We start from the raw sequence: 13,232 nt of genomic DNA, 5'->3' as shown, positions 1-13,232 counted from the left end.
ACAGCAAGATAACCTGGTCACCTTAAACTGCTCCCAATTCTTCCAGAGCAGCTGGCCACTACAATAAGCAAGACGTATAGTGTGTTTGCACCCATATATATGATATGCACATTATGCATGCAGATGTATGCACGTACACAGCCACGTTTTTTCACTTTGTTTCCACTTTATGTCACACTGGTATTGCAATGAGATTTCACACTAAAGCATGTCAAGTATTCATTTTCAATGCTGAGAGTCTAGAAAAATACTTGGCCGTGCTTGTTTCCTTGAATGTTCTTTAGGTATCTAAAAGTAGGAACTAACTGGTATTGAACTGAAAACCACAAATGAAAACAACCAGAGAGGAAGAGTGTGATTAGGTAACCCACAGCTCTCAGATGAAAAAGTGAATAAATAAACAAACAAAACAAACAGAAAAAAAAAAGACCACAGACTGAAATTCCGTATCTTTCACAAAGTCCTCCTCCACAAAACATGAGAGAGAGCACACACACTCTTTTCCAGAGCCAGTTTTGCAAACTATGCATTAATTGCAGGACTTTTTACTCCCCCAAGTGAGAGGAAAGAAAACACACAAGGGTTTTAACACTATATGCATTTATAACATCTGTAGAAAGCTGTATTCTCGTCTTACTCCCCCTTCTGTTCTCACCTCTCTTAATTGCCACTTAGTTCTCAGATCCTTACACAATTTACCAGAGTTGATGGAAATAAATATAAAAAAAACAAACAAACAAAAAAAAAAACATGGAAGACAAAATAAGAGTATTACGCAGTGGTCCAGATTCTCTCTGTATATAATACAGAGAAAACAAGTATCAAAAAACATGCAAGCACAAACAAAAGAGAAAACAACTTCTGAGTGAGTTCAATAGCATACATTAGGTTTTGAAAACATTCTAATTCTATTTAATTTACTTCCACAAAGCCTCTAGTGTTTTGGGGGTAGCTGTCCTTATGGGTACTTTTTATTAGGTACTGTAATCTGCTGTTTATGTTACCTGTAAAAGCAGTTCCATAATTTCATCATAGATTGTATCAAGGTTAAAATAAAGGTTGGTGAACCAAAAGGGAAATGGAAGCACAAGTTGTTGACTTGTATCAGAGCTTTGTATCTCTATTATGTGTCCTTTAACATGAATCCCTTCAAATCATTTTCATATCGCGTAAGCCTGAGAAGTTGGATTTTGAAATACCTATGATTCAAAAGCCTACCTAAAAGATGAGGTAGCAGGCAGGCATTATCACAGTCAACAGCCACGGTGCCAGGGAGAATTCGTGGGAAGAGGGCATGGAGGGAGAGGGGAAAGAAGGAAGAACGGCAAGCAGCATAGGAGGATTACAGTAACGTCTGCAAAGCTGGCTATGTCACTCTGCAGGATGCAGGACAACAAATGAAGACATTATGTAAGAAAAGAATCAAAGTCAATGGCAAAACTCCAAGCTCTGTGCTCAGAATTTCATTTGAGCATCTGAATTTGCCAAGCTGCTGAGGGGGAGGGGAAAGACATGACAACTTCAGCTACTGCCACCTTCCAGCTTCCTAGCTACTACAGCACAATTTACTACCTCTCCTCCTGCCTTCTTCTGGATTCCCGTACATCCCAGGGATTCCTTCCTCCCACTGCAGTATCTTTCTACATCACATCTCTTAGCTTTGAGAAAAAAGAGAAAGCTTTATACCAAAGTGAGCAACGTCATTTTCTTAAGGAATACAGATCCCCAGATGCCGGGATCTAAAATAAATATCTACTTCCTTTCAAACATTACCGTTCTTAAAATGCTTCACAGCAGACCCAATAAGGCTGCTTGCTCACAGGTTCAAGAAGATGGGACAGCAGCTGCTTACGTTTATTACACGCTCAGGAGATTATCTCCATAAGGATTCAAGACACACTTTAAACAAGACCTTTAATTATGTATGAGCTGATCATTATTCGAAAAACTACAGAAAGCTGGAATCCAGTTATAAGCCATGAGTAGCTAACTGCTGATGTAATTACACTTTCATGATCCAAACAAGAGTCTACATATGTTCTAGTTAAGAACTCTGGTGCAAAATAATCCCAATGACATTTCTACCTACTGCTGTCCTGTCTTTAGTTAAAACTAGAGGAATATCACCAACCATAATCATCCCTCTCAATCTCTGGTTTATTCAGTTATGCCTAGAAATGGGTTTAAACCCAGGGTCAGTGCTTTATCACAAAGGAAGGCAGGGTCTCTCTCATTTGATACTGAGAGAGTAAATCAGATATTTAAGTTCACTGTTTCATAGTAAACTACAAAAAAAGAAAGACTGCTAATTCACATGAAGTCCTAGCATTTATTTTTATATATATATATATATATATATATATATATATATACACATATACATATATATATATAACAGTTGTATGGCATCACTGGTCAGTGTCACAAGGAATTAGTGTTATTCTTAATGTAATCTGTACAAAAACAAAAAATAGAGTATTTTCAAAATAAGTGTTACCCATACTTTTCCATCTACTAAAAGCTAATTTCCTGACCAGAGGTATATACTGCAACAGTCTTAATGAATACTTGGCATTGGATTCTCAGATTTGGTAGACAGTTATCACAGTAATCCCCCAGAACAACTCAGAAAAAAACAGGGCAGAAAGACCCTGTAAGGAGCACCCCAGCCTAAACTTCATGAACTAGCCACATTTATAAGAGGATGAAATTTCCCTTGAAAGTAGAGGTAAAGTTAAGACCAATGCCATTTTATAAGAAGTAATGTTTTAAAGCATTGAATACTATCTAGCATATCAAAAATTTTGACTATGAGTGCAGCACCATAGCAAATAACAAACACTGCCGCCTCCTCTTTCCCTCGCTGATTCACAGTGCAGCTTACCCAAACACCAGTCAAGTCTGAACACAAACGTAAGACAAAGTACAACACTTTAAACTGAAAAGCAAAAATCGCAAGGAAAGAGAAGGGAACACTCATCAAATCGTGACATTTCAAGCTGCCAGTATGGCTACTGTTGATAATCTTGGATGACTACAGTGAGAAACTAGATAACCCAGCACCCCACCCTCTTTCCACAATCAGTAGCCGGTATCTTATATTTTCATATTAACATTGCATTTCTCACTCGTTATTACCGAACTAGATCACTGATAAGTAAAAAGCATGAAGCTCCTGGAAATATTTTAACATCCAGCCATCTAAATGTAATCTGAATCCCAGCAGCTAAGGCAAGGAGATGATACTTGCTCTCTCCTGCAGGTACAACTGCTGCTCTGCACGCAATCCTAGGGGCAATGCCCGACTACCACATCCAACATGAAGCTGACAGTGATGAAAGAAGTGCCTTGGTTCACTCATAAAGGTCATCACGAAAAGGAAGGGGTGTTTTTGCCTGTTTAACCACTGCCTCGCTTAGTTCCTTGACTCTTGTCATTTCCAAAAGCATTTCACAATGTACTTAAGTATTAGTACATATCAGTCCGTGTCTACAGAACAGACCATATTATCTTTCTTTCAGGATGACAGCACAGAAACCTTTAAAATTCCTTGATTTGCACAGTAAGCAAATACCAGCTAGAGAAAGATTGAGCTTTTGTTTAGTTCTGGGTTTCACATTATACCCTCGGCATCTATGAGTGACATCTTTAATTGATCCAATATGATTGGTGAAACAGCCTGGCATCCTTACAAGCAACTACTCCTTGTCATACCTAAAGTGCTGCGTGACCTGGTAAGGTAACCCACTGGGCATGCAAAACCAAGACAACACGTTCAGAGACCTCTCTGTGATCTTGCTTTATACGAATGCTACATAAATTATAAATCAACTTTTGTATGGTAATGCATCATAGCTCTTGATGATTTAAACATTTTTGCATTAATAATAAAAGATATTTCAGAGATCAAGTTTAAGACTTGAGTATTTCAGAGCTACTACCGAAGAAACAAACAAGGAGCAAATCTGGCACTCCACTGACAACAGGGGCAGTTTTGGAAGGACAGAAGAAATAAACTAATAAAGCATCAGGCCCAGGCTTTCTGATACCTAGCAGGCTGTGATGCAATGTGTACCTGAACCCAACTCCAAAAGATTTCAGTCCAATATAGCTAGGCACAAAATCTAGGGGAAAGAAAGAAAGAAGAAAAAAAAAAAAAGTGCAGTAAGATTGTTTATCTATTAGGGATCTTTCTAAAATGAAGTCCAACAAAGTAAGCAATAACTGAGACGATGGTATTGTTTCTTTACATGTTCAGCCTTTCCTATCCAACTGCCTTCCTTTAAAGGAACCTGGGGGTTTTCAGAACTATACTGCAACTCAGCAAGCTCCCTTTAGGTACTGGTAGTGTGTATACAAAACGATGCCTGTAAGCAGCTGAACTGATGAAAGGGCTGAGCTGGATCAGCTCGCAGGCAAACTTTAAGTTCTCCTCGCGTCTAACCAGCGCTGAACCGCTCAGGAAGGCAGCTTCCTATTCACACGCAGGGGAAAAAAAAAAAAACAGAGACAAACGCCGGAGCAGCGGGCTGCAGAAGCAGATGACACGCTCGCCTTCCCCGGCGGATAGCTGAGAGAAGCAAGCCATCTAGCGTCAACTTCCCGAAGCGGGGAGCGCACACAAAAGAGCCGGGGCGCACCAACGCCAGCGCCTCCCTCCCAACTTCACCCGCTCCCCGCGGCGGCACCCCCAAAACTCGCTCCCAGCCGAGGGGCCGGGCCCCCGGAGCTCCGCCAGCTCCCCCCGGGGCTCAGCCCCCAGCTGCGGGCACCCAACTTCGGGGCAGCGCCGCCGGGACCGCCCGCGACCCCCGGTCCCGAGCCCCCGGTCCCCCCCGGGAGGGCTCCGCAGCCCCCGGGGCTGCTCGCTCCGGCCCGGCCCCAGCCCCGAGCCCCGAGCCCCGTCCTTACCTGCCGCTGCCCTGCCTGCGCCTGCCGCGGCCGCGGGACCCCCATGGCCCGCGGGGCTCCGCTGCCCGGCTCCCCTTCACCGCCCCCTCCCGCGGGAGGAGCCGTTAACGGAGCCGGGCGGGGGGGCGGGAGGGGGGAGCAGCCGTTGGGGTCGCGCGCGCGCTGCTGCAACCGCTGCAACCGCTGCTGCTGCCGGTGCTGCTCCCGCGCCCCCCGGCACCGCTCGCGCTCTGCCCGCCGCTCGCTGCCGAGTGCGCCCCAGCCGCCGGACGGGGAGGGGAGGGCGGGGGCGGGGCCTCTCCCCCTCTCCTCCCCGCCCACAAGCCCGCCCCTCCTCGTCATTGGCTCCGCCGGCTCTGCCCCTAGGGAAAGCCGGTTTCTCATTGGTCAGCGGGGCTGTCGCTCAGGGCCCCGCCCCGCCTTCGCCCTGCCCTGTGAGGGAGCGGGCGGCAGGTGGGGGGGGGGGCCAGCCCCGAGCCTGAGGTGCCGGCTCCGAGCTCTGCCCCTGCGCACCCGAGCCCGGTCTGGGCGCTCGAATTTCCCTACATTTCCCTACATTTCCCTAAATTTCCCTATTAAAGTCCTGCGGGAGGCCGTGTCTGCGATCCCGGGGCTCGCTGCCACGCACACGGCGGTTGGGAGCCTCTCCTCGCTGCCCGCCCTGCGCTGGGCTCAGCGGGCAGGGGCTGCCCAAGCGCACAGTCAAGGTGCAGCACGCCCGAGGCCGGCCGAATTTGGGGTTATTGTGCTTAACCCATCCCCTAACGCGCACCTCACATCCACACTCGTACACCTAAGCACAGCTTCACGCGGGCTGGTCGGCGGGACAAACTTTAAGCCATCACAGTTTATTATAACAACCCTGGCAGACGTGACTCTCACCGCTTAGTGCTCGGATACCTGAGGGAGTGTTACTTTTGGGGTCGAAATAACACGTCTGAGCGCTGCCAGTCCTCTGCCGAGCCGCTCGCCCAGCTGGGCAGCGGGTTATTTCTGCACAGGAGCAAGACCACGGGGGATAATGTTATTGCCTTGGCGAGGAACCTCAGGAAAACAAATAAATAAATAAATAAAAATAACGATGTTATAGATGGTATCCTTCCTGGAAGGTCGCTTTATTTAAGAACTAGAAGGAAAAAACGCCAGGGGAACGGTGAGGAGCTGTGAGTGAGCGCAGGCTGCCCCTCAGGAGCTGCCCTTGCAGCGGGCGCTGCCAGCCGCCGCTAGGTGTCCCCTGCTCCGCTCGCTGCTTTTTGCGGGTGCTGCCTGCTCAGTGGCCGACCTGCCTCGGCTGTGGCTGATTTCCTGCAGCCTGGCTCGTCAGTGCGGCCGAACTGTTCCGTTCTCAGCTTGGCTGCGGTTCCTGTGCGAGCTGAGGAAGGCGGGTACGGCGCTGTGCGAGCAGGTAGCAGAGCCGTGGCGTTTTGTGTGCTAAGAACAACATTTGCATCTACTTACTGGGTTTTATTTTAAAGACTCGTTTTATAAAGCATTTTGGATGCAAATCGGCTTCCTCCAAGCATATTCCAACTGCAGTCCCAGAGAACACTACGCTGAAACAACATCGGGCTGAAGTTATCTGTAAGTCACGGCATTTCCTTACCAAATGAACAAATGCTGCTCAAGCCCTACCAGACCGCAGCGCTGAGATTAACTCCTTCCTGCACCTAGGGTGAAGTATGTCACAGGGCTTAATTTGGAGACGAGAAACACTTACATATGCTGCCGATGTGGTGCCTCTGAGGCTGCCGCCCACCAGTGAAGATCAGGCTGACTGTGGCACAGCATGTGAACAGGGAGAGACTTCTCAGCTAGCAGAACGCGCTTCGCGATGGAATCGTGCTACCGTACTGTTGCTACCTCACTTCACAGGCCGAAACGATTACAGCCAGCAAGCCAAATGTGTTTCGGTTGTATTCCCAAAATTAAACATTACCTGCACCTTGACAAGATCCAGCACACTGATATGTAATAGGGTTTTGCTGTGAGAGGAGTCTGAAGGCTTTCTGCAATCACTTTTTTTTTTCCCCATCTTTCTTTTCCTTTCCCTTTTTTTTCCTTTTTTCTTTCCCTTTTTTTTTTTTTTTTCTCTCCCACTCTCACGCCCTCAGTATCATTCCTTTTGGCTTCCAGGCTACCATCTGTGTACCCTCAGGGAGTCAACAAGAGAAGAACAAGGGCCAGAAAGCAGAACACAGGTGAAGGGAGGTAAACAGGAGCTTCTTGAAATAGTAAAGGGCTGTTCAAGCCTCTGGAGCACGAAAGCAAACAGGATAAGAGGAATCCCCTGCCCAAACTGAAAACTGAGAAATATTAAAATGTAACTGAAAAGGGTACAGAGAAAGAAGACAACCAATTCTCCTTTAAGTTTCTAATTCTTCCAGGTTGCAAGTATTTTACTTGAACTTTCTAGTAAAGGACACTTGCTTTGGGATAAGTTGCTTACAGCAGAGCAGTCCAGCCCTTGGTGGTATGATCCAGGGTGCATTGTAAGAGTTCAGCCAGTGGCCAGAAAGCATACAGAAGCAAGGCAGAAGATGTCCCACAGGCCTCAGCTCTGATTAAGAGGGGTGCCAGCTTTTCCTGCAATGTCTGCACCTCACCCCCTCACATTTAATTTCAAATAGGGGCAATGCCTGCCCAGCTCAGCCACACTGAAGCCAGTCCACAGACACTTTTAACACACAGGGAGTTGTTTCAACACCTCCTACGGGCTGTTTGTTTCCAGTGATGTAAAGACAAATCTAAACCCAAAAGTGGACTTTTCCACTCGTTGCTGGGGAAGTGGGTCCGAGTGGGATCCCTGCATGTGGCGCAGGAGGTGGAGAAAACATCCGGTAGCCACATGATGAGGCATGTTCTGCTGACACAAGGCACTCAGGAACAGGCAAGCTGAAGAAAGTTCAGGTTTGTTTCCTCAGCCTTGGGCGCAAGCCTAGAATCTGGATGAAGCAAGTAGGCGCTGAGCACAAGATCTCACCGATGCCTAAAGATGTCATCTCACTCTCACATCTCTCCGCTGACATGGCTCAGTTATTTTCGGATGCAGTGAATGGGGTGAGGTGCTCTGTAAAGCCTGGCCTTTGGAGCACCCTCGGCTCCCCCTGGTCACATCAGAGGAAAGCTGTGGGCAGCAGCAGGAGGCAGCCGCTGGCTTCGCGCCCTCCCTGTGAATCACGGAGCCATCCGCAGGCTGGAGCTAAGGTCGGCACTGCAGGCAAATCCCCAGACTGCAGGCTTCTGTAGATCCAGCAGCCCTGGAGCTACAGACACACAGGAGCTCTTTTTCTAGTAACCACAACTCTTTGGCAGTTTCTTGTACTGCAGGGTAGGCTGAGGGTGGATTTTTGCTCCTCTAACCCCAAGCTGCCCTTCTGCTTGGACATTATTTGGGTGACGCCGTGTACTCACAATCTGCAAGGTGCCCCTTTCACACGCTGCTCTTGAAGCACAAGCACAATTTACTACGCTAATATTTCATCCCACTGGCTTCCCTAAACTATAAGCAATTCAGTGAAACAAAACGTCCTTTGTATCCTCCGAAAATGGTTTTGAAAGCCCACATGGAGGAAAATAGTATTGGTTTTAATTAGCAATATCCTTCAAATGAATCCCCTATTAACCAGAGGAACATGCAATATTTCATCTCACTTCCTCTAGTTTACTTACTACTGCCTCTCTCCTCTGTGGTTTACCAGCAGGAAACCACTGGAGGGGACATATCCAGATAAGATTAAACAACATACAATTATTATCTTTACTATTACCAGGCTGGCAGTTTTTTCTGCTAGATGCTGAAATGAGATTCACCGCCACTTTGGCTTCCATTCACCGTGGAAAGAAGCCATTCTTTTAATTCCACAACACCAGCCCCCAACTGTTAAAGGCTGTATTATTTTTTTTTTTCTGTTCCCCTCACAGACACGTACTTCAGACAATAGGCACGGTTCACCCTAGTCAAAGGCAATAGGAAGCAGCAGTGGGTGTCCTGGCAGTGGACAGATCGACCTCCAGGGTAAGACCATGGTACAGCAAGGCAGCTGGAGCCTCTCTGCTGCTGAGGAGCTCTTAGGAAGCCACCAAATGGCTTCCTTCTAGCGGTGGTGACACAGCCACCTGCGTGCCCGACTGAACACATTCTGTCCTGGGTTCCGCCTGGAGGACTTCCAGTGGACACAAAACCTCAAGGGTACAGAAGAGAGGCAGGCAGAAGCAGCAAAAAAGGCAGATTTCTCCTGTGCCCTGCTGATCTCACTGCACCGTGGATAATCTCAGTCTGAATTCCCTATCCATTGTCATGCAGGGTAGCATGCAACCACTTTGCAGAGGTGTGGGATGACTTGCATAAGGCCTGTGAAATACACAGCTATCACACATACCACTTTTCACAAGAACAGGAGCAATAATAACTAGTACCTAACAAGGATGATCAGCTTCTTCTTGGAAAAAAAAAAAAAAAAAAAAAAAAAAAAAAAAACCACCTCCCACAGCCTTTTATGTGGTCAGTGCTCTTCTGCACTTCCCGCAGAGCGCTGCTGCGCTTTTTATCAGGAACCTTCAGCGACTAGAAAAGACATCTCTAATCCCTGAGCTGCTCCACAGATAGCGAGACTTCACTCATTCCCAAGGAATTTCTCCTGCCAGGTAACACAAAGTTCACCCAAGAAGGGAACCTCCTCACTGCAGATAGGTCGCAACACCCAACTCTGCTGAGGAAGGAGGGGAAAGGGCTGGAGTAAACTGGCGTGGTGAGGCATGTGGGTGAAGTCAGCCAGGGAAAGAGCCCGTGCAGCCAGAGACAGGCTGTTTCAGCACATCTCCCAGGCAACTTCTGCTTGCAGGTCTCTTAATGTCTGCATCTCACTTTAGGCAGGCTGATAATAGGCCCCAAAATTCCATTATAATTATCACTGACTTCAGGTTTTATTATAACCACCCTTCTTTTTTTTTTTTTTTTTTCTGGTTGCCATTACTTTGACAAGCATGCTTTCTGGGACTGACATTTTCCAGACTTCATTTTAGCACACGTCAAGTTTGGGGTATTTGAAAGATAAAGGAAAATCAGTGGAGCTATTAAAGCACATGAAGATTATTTTCCACATGGTCCAAACAGAACTTGTGCATTGACTAACTCAGAGAAATCTGAAATTGAAACTGTAAACATAATTATTTTGCAAAAATCCTTAGTTCTTGATAAAATAAATGCCCGGAGTTGTTTGTTTTTTTTTTTTTTAAAAAAGAAGTTTTATAGTTGCAGCATTTTTCAGTTGGCAGTTTTACTATGTTCATTAAGGCTTTCTTATGAATTATTTTAACAGTCTGTAATGAGATATAATTGGATTTTTTTTTTTCAGAAGTGGAAAAAAAAGATTTTTTAATATTTTGACTAGACAGTTCTTTCAATAACTGAGGCAGGCTGAAAAAGAGAGGACGCTGAAATCACTATTGATCTCGCTACTTTAATCTAATTTATTTGGGAAAGACTAAAGGCAGTGATGCAAAGTATGGGAAATCCATTGATAGACAGAGAGATTGATCTTTGTTAAGGGCATTCTACTGGAAGAAAACTTGTTAATATCTTTTCAATCTCCCATAAATTCTTGGACTTAAAAGCTCTAAAGGCCCATTTGTGATAATCCAGTTTGACCTCCTGTATATGACATGTCATTGAACTTCCATGAATTAATTTGTGCCTCAGCTAGGTGTCTTCTAGAAAAATTTCCTGTCTTTCTATGTGCGTTCTCGCTGATGGAAAATTTACTGAAGTCCTTGGTAGGTTGCTTCAATTACATTCACTGTTAAAAACGTGTGCATTATTCCTAGTTTGATCTGTCTGCCTTTCAGTTAATGCACCTTGCTTTACTTTTGTCCACTATACTGAAAACTCCATTCATGCTGTGTCCTCTGTGCTGGTACATACAGATTATAACTGAGTTATTCCTCAGTCAGTTCTCTTAGAAAGCAAATAGGTAGCATTCTCAAGAGCTTTTTGCTACAGTCTGATCTGTTTTTTGTTTCCCACAATAATTCTAGTGGCTCTTCTCTGATTTTATTTCCCTTCAAGATTTTTCTAAATACTTTCCTGAAATAAAGGAGAAGGTAGATGTAGATGCTATGCTGGCAAGATCCCCTTTCTCAAGCATGTATCCATGATAAGTTGCTATTGGACATATTTGTTAATTACTTTTCAAATTGTGCCAGTAGAATATAGGCTCCTATTCTATCTTGCATCTCTCAGTTCTGTTTTTAAGGCATTCAGTTTGAAACAGCAGATCAACCAGAAATAATCATGACTTATTCTGTAGACCTATTATGTAGTGTTGCTCTGCTGACCAACATTTGGAGTTGAAATCCGTAACATTTGAATTCAGAGGAAGACACAAATCTTATAGAAGCCATTTGGCTTAGTGCATACATCAAGTGTAATGCAAATTCCCTTACCTTTGATGGCTCACACATGGCCCAAAAATGCATTTAACTCTTTATCTTTGGGGTTAAGTGGTAGATGATGAACTCTTACTTGGATAACATACACATGAAATGAATTTCACTGGTAAGTCTGCCTCACGCAAGAGAAGCAAAGGTGAGCAATCTTTAGCCTGAGCCACATCATAACATCTGAACTGCTCTTGTTCTGTGCTGTGACAGCCTTCCAATAACACTGCTTCCTAAGCTTTCCTTGCAGAAAACACTCTTTCTCCACTGGAATTCACAAAAGACGGGAATTGAGGATCTCTAGACCCTAAAGGTTTGTCTTCCAGATGGTACCAGATACAACATGTTATTTGATGGATCCACTGGTGCTCTTTGGAGAGGGCACCTGCTTCTGCCCACTGAAAGTTGCTGGAAAGAATGGTAACTGGGAATTTAATTTCTCACACGCTTGAAGAACGTGGACACACCCTCTGCCCACATAGTGTGTCTCCTGGTGTTTTGAAATTGCTGTATCATGTTTTTCATCTACCCCACAAGTTGTGGGCATTTTTCACAAATTATCTCTTCTTTGTCATCCCTAGCTCCATTTTCCCGTTTTGCAGCCTGCTAAATCAGTAACAGTGTAGCAGGAAACAAAGAGTTTCTGACTCATCCATCATGAGGCATCTAACAGTTCAGTGAGTTTTATTTTTCGGCTATGACTCTTCACCTGGCACGCCGAATGGTATGACAACATTGCCTTTATGTTTTTTCTGACGCTGCATTAAAACTTGTGAATTCACTGAGTGCTCTGCTTCAGAAATGAGCAAGCCACAAAAGACACGTTCCAAATACACGCAGTTTTCATCATGCTTAAGTTACAAGTGATTCAGACCAAGTTCTGGTGGTCTTAGACCCGATTTTGTCCTGCACCAACCAGCCAAAATTGTGAGCCCTGCTGAGGGGTAGGTCCATGGGGCCTGGTAGCAGAATGGTCAGAGGGTCTGTGCTGCTTTCAGGACATGTGGGTCCTCACAGTGTTAAATTTAGTCACATGAATTTTTCTCTGCAAACTTGGTCAAAAGTGGGTCTTTGTATGGTGCCTCACAGAACAATGCAAACATTCCCAATCACCTTATTTCACGGTTTGATTGCTGTTACTCTCATTTGCCTGCAATCCTTTACAAATCAGATGCAGAAGTGAAAAGATCATTCACCCATTAAATAGATCAGTGGACACAGTAACATTCACCATGGTGTTTGCCTGTTCTACCGGTTGGCTGATAATGTAATTACTCTTTGCATAATAGCCAAAAAATGAGCAGGCAGGTGGATCAAGTTTCCAGAGAGCTTGCCACAGATTCAGTAAATGAGAGAGTGACTTTCAGGTAATCTCCTGATTCTTCTTGCTTTTGAAAGGCTGGTATTGCTGTCTTCCCAATTTTGTGGAACAAGTGTGACTGTACTAGGAGGGTACTGCTTCTTTCTCTGGCCTACTTTCCTTTTCACACATGTTACAAAGAGAGACTCTGGCCACACAAACGTTTCTCCCTCAGTACAGAGAAATATACTACCTCTCACCTGTCAAAACAATGTCACTCCAAGGTGAGGTACAGAAAAGCTGCAAATTGGCTTTTTTGTTTTTTCCACCGTGCCTTTCACCTCTTCCCACAGCAACCACTCTCACTCCCCATTTTGCATATACTCTTACCATGGATGGAGCCAAGCCCAGATGCTCACTGCAGAAGTGATCACAAGCTCCTTAGTTCAGGTTACTCCAAACTTGAGGAGGGTCGGGAAAACAGTTATGAAGGACCACATAACTCCACTCACTCAAGGAACAGACAACTCAAAATAAAGGAAAATGCATTTAGTCTAGCTATTTGTTTTGGCAGGTGAAAGTTAGT

The 13,232-nt window shown here is 45.2% G+C and overlaps 1 protein-coding gene across 8 annotated transcripts in view; it reads right to left on the bottom strand.

Annotated features, from left to right (window-relative positions):
• The window catches only part of SIPA1L2 (signal induced proliferation associated 1 like 2), a 142,424-nt gene extending 137,246 nt beyond the window's left edge, over positions 1-5,178 (bottom strand). For 5 of the 8 annotated variants that reach the window (XM_038176227.2, XM_038176230.2, XM_038176234.2 and 2 more), the window contains exon 1: positions 4,912-5,178. The gene's annotated coding sequence lies outside the window, so the exon portion shown is untranslated. The remainder of the gene's footprint in view (positions 1-4,911) is intronic. The other 3 variants (XM_072035777.1, XM_038176232.2, XM_038176233.2) reach the window with 1 other exon arrangement.
• Between the last annotated feature and the right edge of the window lie 8,054 nt (positions 5,179-13,232).

This window comes from Anas platyrhynchos, chromosome 3 (genome assembly GCF_047663525.1).
Source record: "Anas platyrhynchos isolate ZD024472 breed Pekin duck chromosome 3, IASCAAS_PekinDuck_T2T, whole genome shotgun sequence".
Lineage (NCBI taxonomy): Eukaryota > Metazoa > Chordata > Aves > Anseriformes > Anatidae > Anas > Anas platyrhynchos.
Note: the sequence above shows the minus strand (reverse complement) of the source record. Positions and strands in the feature narration are given on the sequence as shown.